Below are 6454 nucleotides of genomic sequence, written 5' to 3'. Positions count from 1 at the left end.
GCCAGATTTGAAATTGCACTTTATCTCAAACTGTAGGTCTGTGTTGTCTAAGATAATCGTGACAAACAAGATATAGGAGAAATAGTATTGAAATAAAAGACATGTTGACCTTTAAGTGTATAATGTCTACTCATTGATTCACTCATCTTCCAAAAATCCATTTAAATATTTTGAATTTGAATATTTGCTTCTCACAGCAAATATTGATATATGCGATTAATTTAGATTAATTAATCACAAAGCTTGTAATTTTTTTTTTTTTTTTTAATCGCTTGACCCTAATAATTATACACACAATTATTGCTGATAGACACCAATGTGATTCGATTTAATGACAGACTGTTTTCTGATTACCAAACTGCCTCGCTGCGTATTATCAGACCATTGTGTTTCGCAGCAGTCCATACTCCTGAAAGATGTTTCAAATTGTTTGTAAAAATGAATCTATACAAAGAGAGGATGATCAGAGTCATGTGAACATATCCAAGATGTGAACATTTCTAGTTACATTTTCAGAGTAACGTTTACCTCTATCTCTCAAAAACGGCTCTCTAGACACCAGCAATGTGAAGACCTTTGTTTTCAAACCGCCCAGGTATGGACGACTAAAGTGTCCCAGCCTGTCTGACAGGTCTGAGCTGACTCGCAAATGCGGGTGGCTTTGCTGTGCAAGCAATATTGAACATCACAAACCGCAACCAAAAACACTTGGACAGAAGTGACACAATTGTTCTAATGACTATTTAAAATGACCAGTTTTATCCTGAATAGCAACAGGGAGAGATAAAACTGCAGATTTCCAAGCGTACCCCAGTTATTGTGTCCCTCGTTTTCTTCTCTGCCTGTCCTTGTGAGAGATGTGCATTTCAGTTTGTCCGTGATTTTGTAATGTATTGTTTTTCTTTTGTTATAAAGCTGTAGTTTACAGTGGGATCATTTTTTTTCTCTGAGGTGTTGAAAATATTTGCAGCTAATATCCTGAGAAATTACATTAAAGTTTCCCAATAGTACAAATTAAACTCTTAATTAATTAGATTTTTATTAGTGAGAAGATTGTTCAGTGACCCTTGTGGTTTATTATGTATTTTTGTTTTACTGAGCCTACATTGTAGTTTGTTTTGCAAAGAGATTCCTGTTTATGAGTGACTGTCAGAAAGTCTGTTGCTCAAGATATCACGGGAAGCTGCTTTCACTCCGCTGTCAGTGGTTATGTGCTGGTTGTCCTAAAAGGAGTGTATGCTCTTGTCACTGTTCAAATACCTCATGGAGTGGTAGTGTTGGCTCTTGAGTATACAAAACTTTAACCTATGATTCTGACTTCTATCCAAAGCATACTATATGAATGTTATTTTTCAAAAACTGACCGTTCTCAAAACAGGATGCATTCAGGACACAATGCATCCATGTTTTTGTGAGATGTTTGTGTGATTGTGATTTCTGCCTCTCTTGTACTGTACAGTCTAATCATGATTTACAATTTTAATTTTTTATCAAAGCTTATCGCTAATGCATTGCGAGTTTGAGTTAGCAACATTTAAAGTGAAAAGAAAATTAACCTTCTATTTTGCAGAACATTAAATGTAATTTCGCCCTCACGCACATCACGCAAATCACAGGGTTGTTTTCAGCAGTGATTCTGAACAGGTTGTACACATATCACAGGAAGTACATGTTACATAGTGCTGAGTGAAAGTAATAGCCTTTTAGAATAAACACTCCTACCTTAAATATTTCCAGACATGATTTGATGGGGGAAAAAAACTTGGTCTTCAGCAAGCTGTCCACAATATAGTAAAGGATGGCAACGTCTAAATGAATGTATATTGTCATCTGTTCTTTGAGGAGAAATGTTATATTTTAAGTACTGAAGAGTTTTATAATAAAACATGAATAGGTAGTGAGTCTTTTATTGTATTTTCCCCTAATATGTATTTGGTTTTATACTATTATGCATGTTGATTTTCATTAACAAGGTTGTTTGTATACTGAACTTTCGTGAAGGCTGTTCTCTCCTGTCACTTGGCAAGGTTCTACTTTGTAATCAATTCATGTATATCCCTATGGGGTGATGTTCTGTCATAATAAAGGCTGAAACCAAACTACTGTTTCTTTACTTTCTAAATCCTCTAAGTAGCTCATGCAACACATGAGCCTCCCTAACAAATGTTTTCCAGAACTACTGGGTGCATACAATCTACATTTACAGTCATCAGTTAAATAAAACGGAAAGAAAAGACAGACAATGGTACTCTGTACTTGTCCTGTTAGATCCTAGTGCTGCATTATTAAACATCACATTCTATTACATAACCCGGAACATTTAATTGGCATTAAAGGAACCACATTAATATGGTTTAATCCATATTCATCTGAGTGATCTCAGTTTGTACAGGTCAACAATAAATCCTCCAAGCAAGCCAAAGTTAGTAATTTAGGCAATATTATTATGAAACACTCCATAAACTTTCATTGTTATGCAGATGATACCTTATTATATCTATCGATCAAGCCAGATGAAACCAGTCAGTTAGCTAAACTTCAAGCATCTCTTAACGACATAAAAACCTGGATAACTTACCATTTCTGATGTTTAACATAAACAAAACTGTGAAATTAAAGTACTTGGCCCCAAACACGTCAGAAACACATTGTCTAAAGATGCAATTAATCGGGATGGGCATTAGCCTCCAGCACCATCGTAAGAAATATTGGAGTTATCTTTGATCAGAATATATCCTTTAACTCCCACATAAAACTAATTTTAAGGACTGACTTTCATCTACGTAACATTGCAAAAATCAGGCTCATCCTGTCTCAAAACGATGCAGAAAAACTAGTCCATGTATTTGTTACTTTTGGGCTGAATTATTGTAATTCCTTATTATCAGGCTGTCCCAATAAAAAAGATGGATTGCCATTCAATTTTAGAAAGTAATTGATGGTGCCCATGTGATGTATCCTAATGACTTTGGCGATCCCCTGGCCTTTCCTTTAGCACCACCAGCAGTTTGTGGTTTTGAGTAAAATATCTCAACAACTGTTAAATGGAATGCCATAGAATTTTTCTTACATACATCCAGGACCCCCTCAGGATGAATTGTAATAGCGTTGGTTATTCCCAGACCTTTTATCTACTCTCATCATCAAGTCATAATTTCACTTTGAAATAATTAAACAATTATTAAACAAGATAATTTGTCCAATATAAACCAAATTATTGGACAAAAACAAATTATGTTTCTAATTCACACATCCCTTATCCTCAGCTGTGTAGACTGCTAATTGGCAAATGTAAGTATGCTACGCTAGCACTCTAACTTAAGATGGTAAACATAGTAAAAAACATATCTGCTAAACATCAGCATGGTAGTATTGTCATTGTTATATTATATTATGTCATATTAGCATGCTGACGTTAGAATTTAGTTCAAAGCACTGTTGTGCCTAAGACCTAGCATGGCTCTAGCAGGGCTTGTCTAAACAGTGAAAGTCAACACAGTAAAAATGTAACAACACTCAAAAAGTTAAGTGGGTTAAACTGACATAGATATCATGCTTGGACACTAGCTCCTCTGTTTTATAGGTTGTTCTGTTAAGCTGGTGAGGGGGAGACGGCATGAGGGGGCTTTTTCAATGTAAACTCAAGGTGTGTAACAGTCCCGAGAAGTGCTTCATTCTATTTCTATTTTGGTATTTGAATTTTGTTGTGGCAGTCCAAATATAAACTGTGATCTACCGGAGCTGTCTGTGTGCAACTTTTCAGAAGCCGGTGTTTATTTCTTCACTGTGAAGTGGTCCAAGGCACATCTTTAATGTCAGGTGCGTGATAGTTTAATATGGCGACCAAATTACTTTATTGTCTTGTTTTTCTCTCATTGTAGATGCCCATTTGGTTTCAGGAGTTAAAGGTATGGTAGAGGTCAGAAGTTAGAATTACTCTAGAAGTTTGCTTACTTCTGTAAACGTACAGGGCACACAGTGATAACACTTATTTTTTATTTTTTTATCTTTTTTCTCTATCACATAGCAATTCAAATGAAACGCTTATTCATCTACTTATTGCGACTTAAGTAAGAAGACCAGTAGCCTAGTTCTCATGTCTGTATGTTAAATATGAAGATACAACCAGAGGGCGGTAAGCATAGCTTAGCATAAAGACTGGAAATAAGGGGAAACAGCCAGCCTGGCTCTCTGAAGGGTTTTGTGTGTATAAACAAATAAAACATGCTAGTGAGCTTGAGAAATACTGGTGGGCAGATGTTGCCTGTGGACAGAGCAAGGCTCCCCGTTTCCAGTGTTTATGCTAAACTAAGCTAAGCTGCAGGCGGTAGCTTCATAGTTACTGTACAAACATGAGAGTGGTATTAATCTTATCTCACTCTTTACAAGTAAAGTAAGGATATTTTTAAGTTTCAACTTGCTTGGGGAAGAGAAACGAGGGTGAAACAGGTAGAACTTGTAGGTTTGAATGTTTGTAGAAGAATATGGAAAAACATAGAGGCCAGGTGGGCAAATTTACACACTACAAAAATATACACAGGTGGCTGAATTAACAAGCCAGTTGCTGCTGTTAACACTGTGTCTTCACTTTGAAGCGGAACAATTAACCAAGCTCACAGTCCCTCCTAGCTAGTTAGCTGGCTAGTATGTGCACCTTTTTTAGGATAAATACATAAAAGATGTTAGTTTCTGTGTATGTGCACTGTGTTTATTTACAGCAGCAACTAGATAGTTGATTCAGAATGACTTTGACATTGTTGTTACTCTAGCTAACAGGAGCTAATTAGTAGTAGTTGAGTTACCCTGCAATCTTTCCATGTACCCACTGGCAACTTTGGAAGTATCTCCTTGGGTATAAGTAGTCCTACCTCTGGTGGGTGGTCACTGGCCTAAATGACATTACGAAATACAAGTGGCATGAATACAAGAGTGAAGTTTTTCCCTACAATTTTGTTCATCGAACTCCCCTTGCTTAGTTTTAATGTATTATACGTAATAACACGATACAGTTGATAATACAAATGTCATCAACTTCCAAATGTTTATTTTCTTTTACATTTACAAATATATTCCATCTCACAATTTATCTTTGATATCAGTCTGCATAACACTGCAGTAAGGCGGCTGTGGATCAGGAGGTACAGTAGTCTAATCAGCCAGAATGACTGAAAACACCTTAGTGGGTGTTCAGAGGCTTTGACACAAGGGTGATGGCACTGACACAAAGACCAGCACATTGACTGGTGGCCAGCAACACCCCAAACAGAACTATTAATACAGATTGCTTTAAGTGGCAATCCTCTCATGTGACCAAGTTTCGTTTGAACACTTCTGATCCAACAGTTTGCCATGCAGATGACATTTGAGCTTGGGCTTAAACAACCAACCATGTTGAATGACTGTCATATCATGTTTGGTTGTCAACATTGTCATATCAATAGCAAACAATATTAAATGTAAAACTCTGAAGGCCAAAGGAACATGGTCAAGGTTTTTCTTCAGACAAATGCAAAAAGTAAACTAAGGATTGGTTCAACTTTCTTCAGAAAAGGATAAAGTGCTAAAGTGCAGCTTGATTGGTTGGTGTGATGTTACGTTGTGGTGCAAAATATTTTTAGGCTTATTATAAAAGGTAGTTATGACTTAAAGGTTCAATGTGTAAGATACGCCAGAATTTAAACTTAAAACATTAAAACAATTAACTAACATTATCAACAGAATGGGAAGAGGTAACAGTCTTGACGCCCGCTGTGACTGCCGGCACTGGGGCTTGTTCTGGCTGAGCTCAAGTCTCTGACTGACTGATCATCTTGTGCTGCATCTTATGTATGAAATGTTTTATATAAATAAACATGCCTTACGTTTCGTGTTGAATGAAATATATTTTGTGCTCTCTAGTAAAAATAAAAACACTTAGGTAACTGTCACTATTTCCTGACAGTAGTGCAGACAGATAAATAGACAGATAATCTGTGAAAAAATCCATGTTCCTCTGCTTCCCCCCAGTGCTCCTACTGGCATTTGCAAGAGTCCACCATGTCAGAATGAAAACAACCAATCAGAGCCAAGGAGTCTCTAACGCAGTGTCAATCACTGCTTGTGAAATCCGATCAATCTGTAAAACTAGGCAGCGCTGATCAAATATAAATCAAGATTATTTTACTGCTTTGCCTATGCCTAGCCTTAGAAAAAAAGTAGAAAAACATCCTTCGGCATTGGCACAATTCTGATTTGACTCAGTTAATGTATTACTCAGCTATTTATATTTTTACATGAGTAAAGGTCTGACAGCATCCTCTTTATTGACTAGACAGCTATGAGAAAATGTTATGACCAGACTACTATTCTCTCATCTGAAAAATGTTTCTTTTATTTCTTTAGTATTCTATCCCAGTGATGTCCCTGTATCCCTGTTAACTGGTCTTCGGCAGCTGGTCGGACATGTCATCCACCC

At 36.6% G+C, this 6454-nt stretch overlaps 1 long non-coding RNA gene across 1 annotated transcript in view; it reads left to right on the top strand.

The window, feature by feature from the left end:
* Positions 1–3371: 3371 nt before the first annotated feature.
* The window catches only part of LOC115013993 (uncharacterized), a 4321-nt gene continuing 1238 nt past the window's right edge, over positions 3372–6454 (top strand). Inside the window, exons 1-3 of the long non-coding RNA XR_003832844.1 lie at positions 3372–3646; positions 3764–3819; positions 6382–6454. The exon at positions 6382–6454 is cut by the window's right edge and continues 1238 nt beyond it. This is a non-coding gene — a long non-coding RNA (uncharacterized LOC115013993). The remainder of the gene's footprint in view (positions 3647–3763; positions 3820–6381) is intronic.

This window comes from Cottoperca gobio, chromosome 1 (genome assembly GCF_900634415.1).
Source record: "Cottoperca gobio chromosome 1, fCotGob3.1, whole genome shotgun sequence".
In the NCBI taxonomy this organism is placed as follows: domain Eukaryota; kingdom Metazoa; phylum Chordata; class Actinopteri; order Perciformes; family Bovichtidae; genus Cottoperca; species Cottoperca gobio.
Note: the sequence above shows the minus strand (reverse complement) of the source record. Positions and strands in the feature narration are given on the sequence as shown.